This window comes from Prosopis cineraria, unplaced genomic scaffold (genome assembly GCF_029017545.1).
Source record: "Prosopis cineraria cultivar Desert tree isolate PC_DT_omini unplaced genomic scaffold, ASM2901754v1 PC6, whole genome shotgun sequence".
Classification (NCBI taxonomy): Eukaryota; Viridiplantae; Streptophyta; class Magnoliopsida; order Fabales; family Fabaceae; genus Prosopis; species Prosopis cineraria.
Window position 1 is genome coordinate 26142995 of NW_026555337.1, and position 13140 is coordinate 26156134.

The following is a 13140-nucleotide window of genomic DNA, read 5'->3' on the forward strand; positions in this document are numbered from 1 at the left end:
AAAATATAAAGAAGGACACAAATCTTTTTGTCATAACACAAAAGCCCAGGAAAACTTTGGTAATTTTTCTATAGTTAAAAATAAAATAAAATCAAAATTTTGCTTAGTAAAATTTGAACTCTAGACCCTTATCAAATTATTCTTAGTTTTAATTTAATTATATATATATTATCTTAAATTAAATCTAGGTGTTAAAATTTTTTCAAAATGTTACAAAAAGGAACTGTAAAAGTTGTTTTATATGTCTCTCTTTAGCTATCTATATCTAATAGTATTTAGATTTTATATCCAATTTTGAGAATATTGATGCATTAGATAATCTTCTTATTAAGTCTTTTTTATTAGGAATAGGATATCTAATCCATCTTAAAACTTTATTTAATGGCTTATAATTTATGATTGGTCTTTGAGCACCTCTTTCTCTTTTTGCACTATTTTGTACATAAAAGTTGAATAACTTCATGCATATTTACTCGATCTTATTAATTTCTTTTCAAGTAATTGTTAGATTTATGTTTTATAGTATTCTAATAATTCTTGTTTCATCTATACACGTCTAGCTTTTGTTGGTATTTGTTTTTCACTAAAGTTTTTTATAGGGTAACTCTACTATAGGTCTTTTTCTATTTCAAAAAGTATTTGGATATTCAACGCAAATAATTCTTGCAAATTTATCTTTTATTTCATTTATTCTATTTTTTGCTTTTGGGTTTTCTATTTGCTCTTCAATTCTTTTATAATGTATTTTTTTATTGAGGAAAGTTTATTTGTTTTTGTTTTCTATTTATAGTATTTATTCTAAACATAGAATCAAGTTTTAACATTCTTATTTCTCTTATTATTTGAAGTATTACCCATTCAAAGGTTATCTTTTTTTCCTGCTATCTTTGTTATTATTCCTTTATAATCAACTTTAAAAGGTGATATTTGCTCTAAAAAGGATGTAACTAATATGGCAAGTTTGCTTAGAGTTTTGACTAATATAAAAATAATTTAAAAACATATTCCTTGATTTGTATTGCATGTCTAATTTAGAATTATTGGCTATTCCTAATCTTTCACAAGTTTTTTCATAATATTTTGTCAGAATTAATCCTTCATGTATGCAGTCCATGTTTGCTCCTAAATCTATTAAAGCTATTATATTTTGAAGAAATTCTCTATTTATTTCTAAACTTACTTGCCAGTACCATTTTCTATAAGTTATCTGAGGTATGGTGTTCATGTATCTTTTGTTTATCTTGTTTCAAAAGGAATTTCATTTGTTTCATCTTGAGTTTCATCTTTTATATTTTCTTTTATCTGTTTCTGAGTCTCTTTGGGTTTCATTTTCTTTTAATTCTTCCATTTCTTGTTTCAATTGTTTTAATTCTTTTATATGTTTTATTTCTTGCTATGATTCTTTTATTCCTACTAGAGTAATATTCTCTTTGTTGAATCTTTTTAATATGTCTTTCATACTTATAGGATTATTATTATTATTTTGTTGTCTTTCTTCTTTATCTAATATATCTTTTATTTTAATTAAGTATTGTTTTTTAATGTCTTCATCTTGTATTTTGTCTATGGTTTCCATTAAAAATTTTAAGTTTTCTTTGTCTATGACAGAATAGTATTGTTTGTTAGAATCATAATCACTATCTGTTATAATTCTTAATAAGTTTTTCTTATTTTCTTCACCTATCTGTAATTCTCTAATTTCCTTTATATTCTACATTTATTGGCATAATTGCCAAATCTTCCACATTTATAGCAAACTATTTCTCTTTTGTTTTTTTTAAATTTATGTTTTTGAAAGTTTTATCTTCTCTAAAGGTTCTTCTATGTCTTTCCAGGAAATATTTTTAATGTTTCATATATCTTTTATAAGGATATTGTATATAATTTCATTTCTTATTTTGCCTAGAGGGTGCTTGTATCTTTTTAAATCCATATTGTTCATAGAAGTTTCCTAATTCTAGTTTCCCTTGTTTTTATCACTGTGTATTTCCTTTTACATTTTTATTTCATTACATAGCTTTAATCCTATAATGTTTATAATATTATTATCTGTCCATATGTTAAACAATTAAAATTTTCTAATAAATTACCATGACCAAGTTTATAATTATTATGATTATAAAGAGGTATGGTATAATGTTTTATATTACAAAAATTATGACCATTCCTAGTTTATTCAATTTGCCAAGGATTGTCCAAATAGTTTCCCAAAATGTGCTGATTTTGAAGAATATCAATTGATTGCCAAAAGAGAAAAATTGCGGGGGTGGAGAAAGAAAAGAAAAGACAAAGGCAAGAGTGGTTCTTGTTGATAAAAAGAAGAAAGAAAAGAAGAAAAAATAGAAAGCAAAAGGAAGAAAAGAAGTTATGAATGAAAGAAAAATGTGACAAAAGAAAGAAAAAGGATAAGGAAGCTAAGGATAGAATGCAAAAGAAGATAAGGAAGCCAAGGATGGCAAGCAAAAAGCAAAGTCACAAAGTCAACAAGGGAATCTTGCCAACAGAAAAAGAAAAGTAACGAAGGTGAAGTAAGTTAACTTAACCAACTATTTCTGGACCTCTATAAAAACATGAAATTTTAGAGTTTACAGGCATTGGTTTTTCCAACCCTCCCTCTCTCTTCCTTATAATATCCTTGCACTTGTAATATTTCCCTTTTCTTTCAGCCTTCCTTCCTTTACTCTTTCCCAATCTTTTTTGGAAGCATTTTGTACCTTCATCTTCTATATAAATTAATGTCATATGTTCATATTTATGCTTTGTTTTAAATATTATATGTTTTAATTTGATTTGCTTCTCGTTTTAGTATCACAGCCTTATTGATTTTGCACTTGCTAATTAATCTATTTAATCTATTTTATTTTATACTATTTAAATTTTTCCTGGTGAAAACGTTGGTAAGCCTATGAGCTAGAACCCAATAGTGTCTATAAGTTTGTTGAATTAGGCAAAGGTGTTCCCGTCAAACTGAGGAAGAAAAAGAACAGTAGAAAATAAAACTTGTAAAAATAGGAATATGAGTTGGTTTGGTAAGATATTAGGATCTAAGTTCAAAAAGAAAGATAAGTTTTAAAAGTTTTAGTTTAAAGTCAAACAGGAATAATGAACCTGAAGGAGAAATAAAAGAGGTAAAAAATATTCAAATTTTTGGAGAAATATAAATAACAATGGTCAATTTACAAGATATATTAATAAATTGGTCAATGCCAACCTTCAAAGAAAAAGAAATAGGAATAAGTAAAGAAAGACAGTGTATATATAAATATGATTCCAAAAGATACAAGAAATAGATATAAAGAAAAGTGTAATTGGATGCATATAGAAATAATACAGGTTGTATTTAAACTGTCATGCCCTAAAATTAGACGTGATTGACACAAGATATATGCACAAACATGCATAACCTTGAATGAAAACTCTTTTCATTTCTAAGACATACCAAAATTATAGCATACTTAAATATATATATATATATATATTACAACAAAAGTTCAATATTTTTGTAGAAATTTTAGTAGAACCTCCCCTATAAATTGGACCTCCTAAAAATTCTACAATACAATATTTCAATCAAAATATCACATCAATCAGGAGCAAAGCTCCTTCCAGCCAAAAAAACAAAGTACATATCAAAATAAAGGACCTAACTATAAACTATGTGAAGCACCTAAAAATAAGTTTACAAAATAAAATTTCATAATTAAAATGTTACGTCAAAAGAAAGCATAATCCTTAGCTCATCTACTTTTAGTTAGTAATAGACTCGTCAATATTCAGTAGCGTCAACTGTACTATCTAAGACCAAATTTATTTTCAGTGAATAACATCTCAATAATAAATAATTAAATATGAATCAAAGAAAAGTTAAAACAATAATGTAAATTAAGGAAAGAATGATTTTCATAACAATTCAAATAAATTCAGAATAAAAAGTTATATATAACTTTAAATGAAATCCTAAACCATTAAATTATCATATCAAATATTGTTATTACTTGATTTCATGGAAGCAAATAAACAAAATAAGTAAATAGATTACTAATTAAAAATAATGGGACATAAAATCATTAGACAATCAAATTCATGTTTATAAGGACTTATCAGAACAATTAATAAACATGGACACATAATCCACGAGGGAAAATAACCAAATGCGGCTTATGCCATAAAGACAAACATAGACACACAGTCCACGAGAGTAAGTAACTAGATGTAGCTAAAGCCACAAAATAGATGTGAACACACAGTTCATGAGGATAACTAGCCAGACATGGTCAAAGCCATGAAACAGACATCGGTACGAGACCCACGAATGATAAACATGAGAATAAAGCTCACGAAAATCAAACTAGCTAGTAATTGATCATGGTGGCCAAGGGCTAATGGGACTGCCATTAACAACTAGTGTTCTATATAAAGTTCCGTTTTAAACTCAATTTCAAACATATGAGAAAATATTCACTGTTCGAATAAAATTTTTATTTTTAGTGTCAATCTTGCATGAATTATTTTTTATAGCAATTTAATAATTTTTAAAATGAAATCCCATAATTAGAATCCAAATCTCTATTTACTAATTAAATAAAATTTTCAAATCTGGTAAAAAAATCTCACAAAATAAAGTAATTTAATGAACAAAATATCTAATAATCACATTGCTGTTATTAACATAATTTGAATAAAAACGTAATATTTTAGTAAAGAAAATTTTATTAAAAAAAATCAGTTGGGACGCTATTCACTTACCTAAAAGTCCCAAAATGCAAAATTCCCCTCTAAACTTTGATCACATTTTTTCTTTTCCCAACACCCTAAAAATCATGTAAAGATTTTAAATAAAATTTCAATAAATTCAATAATTTCTTCCCAACATCCATATCAAAATTTTGCTAAATTATTTAAAATATAATTCTCTTATTAAACATTCTCAAAATACTAAAAGTACTTTATTTCCAAAGAACTCAGATAACTACATAATATCTTCATAATCAAATTTATATGACCAACCCCAAACTAGTTGACAAGATAATGCTAAGACCTATTATGTCTTCCAAGAATTTAATGAAATTTTAGTAAGTTCAAATTCAAGCCAAACTCTCCTAATAGACATTTTGTCAAACACTTTATAAACATTAATCTTTAAACACACACCAACCTCTTCCTCATTAATTTCCCTGACAAAGATTTTCATAATATCATTAGTATAACCAATAATCAAATCAAGCTCAATTAGAACACAAACGCACATCATCCTTATCACAAATAAACCTTAACTTCCACTTTTCTAAAACATTGCATCAACATTTTATAAATATTTTGAAGACGTGAATATATATACATATATAAACAGCAAAATAGCTCTAAAATTACCAATCAATATACTCTTCCCAAACCTCTTTACTTCAATTTCAGCTTCCTTTCTGTATGGTAATTAGCTTCCATAACAAATTATTTTCCAACAACACAACCATCACCTTTAACTTTCATCACTCAACAAAACATTTCCTTTCAAGCATTTTTTTGAGCATCTTACAGGCATCTTTCCCCAAGTCTCATATCTAGTCTCTTCTCTTCCAGCCTCATTCTTGCCAAATCTTCAATATAAACCAATCCATGAAAAGCAATTTAACTAAGAAGTTCAGACCCATGCATATCCTCATCATGCTTTCAATGCAAGATTTTCAGCTTAATTAAATTTCTTTCTTTCTTCTTTGTCTTCATTTTTTTCCCTTCTTTCTATCTGCACAGCCATGACAACAACAGAAATTTGAAGAAAAACTTGTAACTTCAATCAATATCACAACACACCCTCACACACATCGATATATCAAGTAGAAGGAGCAGAGATCAAGATTTCTCACCTTAGATAGGCCAACGATGCAGAAATAGGGAGAAGAAGGCATAGCTACAGCTGAATAGGGGAGAGAAAACTGGTTACATACACGCTTCCATACTATATTGGAGGATTTTGACACTTCCACGGTCACTAGTGGCGGACGACCAAGGGCGAATGTGAAGGGAGAAGACATCTTGAACATTTGCACGGTTATATAAATACAGGAGGGAGAAGATCTCAATGGTTTTAGGCAAGGAAGGAAGAAGAAGATGCAGGTTTGATGAAATAGCAGTGGCCTGCCTCAAATTCCAACGATGGCGACTAGTATGAATGGAGGAGAGATCAAGATTGAAGGGCGATGGTGAAGCTTCTGGATGACTCTCTAGCCATCTCAACTCATGACGGAAAAACACGAGATATGACGAGAAGAGGAAGATAAAAATCTGATCAAACAGAAATTGGGAAAATTACTAGAAAGAGCACAAAGAAAATTATAACAAAGGACGCAATTTTTTTCTATAATATTAAAACAAATAAAACTGAACTTTTTCTTAGTAAAATTTAAACTTTGGACCTTCAAGAAAATTACTAGCATAAGTTTCAATAATTTATCACTCTCCACTTGACATAAAACTAATTTAAAATTTTGGGTCATTACACAAAGCTAATTTTAGGTTAGGTTTAAATGAACCCATATTCATTTGCTCAAGACACAAAAGGCAAGAAAAAGATTTTAAAAAATCTCTAGATGGAAAAAATGCAGTCAAACTTATTCAAAGGACCAATGTATTTTGATTATTTTCCAAATTATGTTACAGGATTAAAATATAAAGATTGTAGAGAATCATTAGTTATGGAAATAGGCAGCCTAGACTCTTTGAAAAAAGGAGTCACATGCATGGTTGTATAATATAAGGTTATGTTCAAAATACAGAAAACACACCAGAACTTTCAATATTAGAAAAATTAAAATTAGTGACAAACATTTAGTAACGGATCCCTAATCCATCACTAATTATAGGCATTAATGATGAAAATTTTATGAACGGACTAAAATCTAGCACTAATTACATAAATTAGTGATGGATTAGTGACAGATATAAAATGTCGTCACATTTTGATCCAATTTTTTAAATGTAGTGACCAATTTAAATCTGTCTCTAATTTCCATTACTAAATCTTTATATTAGTGACAAACATTTTTAATTAAGAATTCATAAAATGAGCTCAAATATTTCATGAAAATAAATAATTTATAATATACATAGAGAGGTTCACATAAAAAAAATATTCAAAATTATTAAATTAAATAATTACACAAATAATTTTTCTCTTATTATAAGTAAAATATATAATATAAAATGATATAAAATAATAAATATTTTTCTTTTATTATGTAAATATGAATATAAAATAAAATTTTTATCATATGAAAATATTTTAATTATAACATAGATAATATAAAATGATATATAAAAATATTTATTTTCATAATATATATTATTTGGCATTAAATAATATATTTAATAATAAATATTGAATTATATATTTATGTGTTAACGAGTGTATATGATAATATATATTATCAACATTCTTAAATAGTAATATATTAAATATATAAAAATACATTTAACATTTAAGTTAAATATATGTGTTCAATTAAGTAATATATATATATATATATATATTAAATTTTGCATGTTAAGAATGAAAGCTCATCATAGCTCAAGTGAAAAAAAGGCACCTATGAAAAGAGAGAGGTTTTGGGTTTGAGATGAGGCAACATCATATTTAAAGAGAATTAAAATAGATTATTGACATGATGGTGATTTGGCATTGAGGTCCAAGTGACGATGACATGGTGGGTGGTGAGTGATGTGTATTGTGAGGTGGCATGGGATGTGACATGGTAGTGATTGGAACCCCAAAAAATTTTTAATTATAAAATAAATTGGTGATGAAAGTTTATTAATTAGTGATAGATATTTTTCATCACTAAATTAGTGACGGATTTCTTTCAATCACTAAATTATTGACACCATATTTGCGATGAAAAATAGTGAGGGATGATCTATCACTAAATCTAAAATTTGTGAAGGATTTGTCCATCACTAATTTTGTTTTTCCTTGTAGTGTTTAGAGCCATCAAAGAAACTCTTAAAGAAAAACCAATGTTAATAGAAATGGGAGATCTATCTAAAACTTTAGTTATAATACCTAAAAAATTAAGACATAGTAAAATACAGCTACCCACCAGTTGGGCTTTTCCAGAACTAGCAAAATGTATTCGCTTGGAACAAGGAAAAGTAAAATAAACAGTAAGAACTTTTGAAGGAGATATAACCTACGAGATATTAAGTAGGTCAACCTCTTGCAGACTAAGAGAACTACCCATAGTAATCCCAAGGTCATCAATAGACAATCCCACTATATAGGATATAAATTAACGGGAGTAGATTTTAATCCAAAAATCCCCCAACCAATATATCAAGCAGAAACATCTAGAGTTAAAGAAGAAAATTCTGATGAAAAGGGGACATGCAACAACCTTAATTTTCTTTTTTTATCACGTGAGCTGCATTTGCATGATTTGCAATGCATAGTTAGGTATCAAAATAAAAAAAAAAACTATGAAAACAAGTAGTTGTGGAAAAATGCTTTCAGAAAATAGTTACTCAATTTTTTTAAATGATTTTGTTATTCATCACCACTTATAATAATGTGTCTTTTTTTATCTTGTATGTACATTGCAGGAGAAATTCCCGGATCAATTTGTAATCTCACAAGTCTCAAAATACTGATCTTGGGTGCTAATAACTTGTCCGGCCACATACCAAGAGAAATTAACAATTTGAATATGCTCCTAAAGTTACAACTCAATGTGAATATTTTACAAAGTATGCCTTCATCAAAACATAATATTAATAATTTTTAACTTTTTAAATGAATTTATCAGCACCATTTTGAAACATATTTTTTACCTTTTTGTCCTTTTCATTTGGGGGTTTTAATCATATCAAAAGTAGTAATCCTAAGAAAATGGGTGATCTTCTAAATTTAAAAATATGAACCCATTCGCATCACAACCCACATCGTTTTCTTTGTCTTGCTTTCTGCATTCTAATGCTCTTAAAATCAACATGAAAGCCAGTATTTACGTTTATATCTTCACCGTCTTTAATTGTTGTACTTTATATCCCTCAATTACACATTCAAATTTCTGGTTCATATGCTCAAGAATTGTTCTGCGAAATTGCAAAACTTTAGTGTCCATCAAATGGAAGTATTTCTCTATTTAATCACATCAAATTTTTGGGCTAAAAAACAAGAGTAAGCATGTAATTAATAATGTTCTTTTGATTTCATGAAGATTTTCCCCTCCAACTCCACACTCTTTTCTTTTGAGTCTCAATATTTTTGCTCTTCTTTTTATCTTGGTTACAATGACATGATGATTTTCCTTCTAGTTATCTACATGAAGAGATGAGAGATATTGAACTAACATATTATGGATTGTATTTCTTTGTAGCTTTATCTCAACATAACATTTTCATTGCCTTTTGTTGGATTCTTTTTAATTTTCCACATCATCACTTTTTTTTTTCACTGTCAGGACTTCTCTTTTTTCCATTGCTCATTTGGAATAAAGTCAATTTGGGGATGGGGGAATATAATAAAAACAATTTTTAAAAAAATACGTGTGACTAATTATTACCATAATTGTTAATCAATTGATATTAAAAGAAAAAGTATTTTTGGCCAGACATAAAAATAAGTTGAAGTTTACAAGTTATCACTTGCAATGGCAGGACATACCAAAAGACAATAAATTTGCAACATTATTAGCGTTTGAGACCGTTATAATCTTTTCTCCTTTTATTTACAACTTTAAAAGCTTTATTTTGATTCATCACAATAAATTTTGGTCTTTTATTGGTTATCATGCTCACTGCACAATTTACTCCATTTATAGCTTCGTTGTTTCCCTTATTTTATATTTGATTATTCAAAGCTATCTGTCACTTTGGTGCAATTAACTCCACTAGTTCATTGCAACTCTAAATTGACTTCAAAATTGTATATTGTGGAGGAATAAGTTTTTCAACAATGACAATAAATTTGATGGGTCTTTTTTATATCACGTTGCAGGAGATATTCCCAAAGAGATTGGTAACCTTAAAAGCTTGGCAGTGTTAGATTTAGACATCAATCAGATTTCTTGCCAAATACCGTCAACAATGTTCAATATATTTGAGTTACGAAGAATTGATTTAAGTTAGAATAATTTGTCGGGAGGCATTCCTTCTAATATATATAATGGACATCCAAATTTAAAATATTTGGCTCTTGATGACAACAAATTATTTGGAGCTATACCATCTAGTTGGATACGAACATATTATAAGAAATTTTTTTGACATGTATCACCCAATACATCAAATCTCTAAATTTAATCATAGAAAATATACTTTATTGCACTTTTGCGCATTGGTGTTGACGAAGACCGTAGGACCAATTGGAATTGCGGATCTCTTTTTTTCATTAAAACAATAATCCTCCATGACAAAACATATTGTATTTTTAAAGCTAAACAAAATCTCAGTTGAATGTATTAAACTTGTTTCGGAAAAAATATAAAATACAAAAAAATTTTGATATTTTGTATTAGTAAATATAAAGTTAATTTGAATAATTTTTAAATTTTAATTGTCTAAAACCAATCAGTATATGATAATGATGTACGAAAACACTATATGATAATGATGTACGAAAACACTATATAATTATTGCCTCATAAATGAACGTCAATAATTTATTTGGACTAAAATTATTTTCAATATATTTAATTTATTGTTCATTTTTTTATTTTCATTTTACTTTATAGTCTAATGAAAAATCAAACTCTTTTATACATATTATTTTCTTTATTTTCTCCACGTTGTCAAATAGTGTTAACTAGTTGTATAGGAGAAGCCTTACACAAGCTAGATTCCTAAGCCATATGAGCACCACGTGTCACCCTAATGCAGAATAAGAGGGAGGAGAAGGGAGAAGATACTAGGGAATAGATAGAAGATAAGAGAAGAGAAAAGGGGCAGAAGAGGGTAGAAACAAAAGAGAGAAACCCAAAGAAAGAAAAATCAATATCAATTCTTATTCATTCAAAACTCATACAAACCAAATATGTTTAGATGCTATTGATAGCCCTTAATCTAACTCTTGAAATAAAAGTATTAAAAGCATAATATTCTATAAATCCTAATATTAATTGCAAATATTCTAAATTAATTTAAATGATAACATAGTAATCTAAAATATTACATTTATCCAAATCAAATCCTAAGATCATTCTAATAAAATAAAAATCTTAAATCTAATTAATTCTATGTCCTATCACATCCATTTTTCTTCTACAGAATACATATGATTGAGAAACAACCCTTTCTCTTTTAATATAACTTGCTGAATTTTTGGATAGTAACTATCATAAGGTGATATGTTTTGATTTTGACAATTTTTTGATATACATCTATAATTCAATCAACTCCACATTCCATATGCCATCATTTTTTTCAATTTCATGAAATTCCAGGATCATAAAATGTGTCACCTTGCAGTGTTATGCATCCTCACTTTTATTATACCTTATTAACTTTTAAAGTTACAAAATAACTTTCAAATAACATAAAAAGTATCTATAAACATTTCAACTTTTAAAATTATTGACACAAATATGTTATGATCTCATTCACAATTTTTTATCAAGTAGTTTTCCATCAAATTATGGGAATCTCACTAATTTGTATCAACTATCTTTAGGAGAAAACATTTTGGCTGGAATGATTCCAACAACACTTAGCAGCTTACAAGATCTTCATTATTTGAGTCTTGAAGGCAATAAGCCACATGGTGCAATCATTGAAGAGCTTTGTAGAATCCCAATACTTGCCTATTTATATCTAAGTGGGAACAAGTTTTCTAGATCAATACCGCATTGCATAGAAAATGTTCCTGCTTATGAGAACTTCACTTGGACACTAATAAGCTAACTTCAGAGATGCCCTCTTCTTTTAGGAATTTGAAGGACATATTGATCATAAACTTGTCTTCCAATATTTTAGTTGAATATCTTACATTTGATATTGGCAACTTAAAAGATTACATCATTGGATTTGTTAAGAAATCATATTTCAAGCATCATTCCTTCAACAATGGGTGGCTTGCAAACTTTGCAAACTCTCTCCTTATCACTTAACAATTTGGAAGGAAATATTCCTGAATCATGTGGAAATATTCCAAGTTTAATGAATTTGAACCTTTCCCATAATGATTTGTCTAGTGAGATTCCTATATCTTTGGAGTCACTTGTTGATCTAAAGTATATCAATCCCTCATTTAACAAAATACAAGGAGAGATTCCAAGTGGAGGTGTTTTTGAAAATTTTACTGCTGAATCTTCTATGATGAATGAAGCTCTTTGTGGTAAACAAGAATTAAAGGTACCTCTTTGTAGGAAAGGAAAACGGTCGCTGGTAAAATCACTTTTATTGAAGTGCACATTACACATATTTGTGTCAATAATTTTCATTGTTTTAGGCATTCTGTTTTTAAGACAAAGACGGCCAAATTCAAAGGATACTTTTGAAAGGGATTCATCAATTCTAGGAGGGTCAAGAAGGATTTCTTATTTTGAGCAAGCAACTAATGGATTTGATGAGAGTAATTTTCTTGGAAATGGAAATTATTGTGATATGTTCAAAAGAAAGCTTTTGAATGGGATGATGGTTGCAATTAAAGTTTTTAAATTTGATTTTGAAAAATGTCAAGGAGCTTTGAAGTGGAATGCAACACAATGTGTAATGTGTGTCATTATAATTTGGTGAAGCTCATAAGTAGTTGTTCCAATGCTGATTTCAGGTGAGTTCATGCCTAAAGAGAGCCTTGAAAAATGGTTATATTCTCATAACTATTGTTTAGTTTCACTACAAAGGCTAAATGTAATGATAAGTGTAGCATCTACTTTGGAGTATCTCCATCATGGCTTGTCAGCACTAATAGTTAATTGTGAGTTGAAGCCAAATAACATTTTGTTAGATGGTGATATGGTTGCTCATGTGAGTGACTTTGGGATTTTCAAACTTTTAGATGAAAAGCAATCTAAAACACAGAGACAATGCCTATAATTGGATATATTCCACTTCGTAATTATTCTAAACCTTGCTTTATCATATTCTTTATGCATTTGTATTTTGATAATGCTTTCCTTTCTTAATTTCTTTTAGATTACATTGGACTCACCTTAA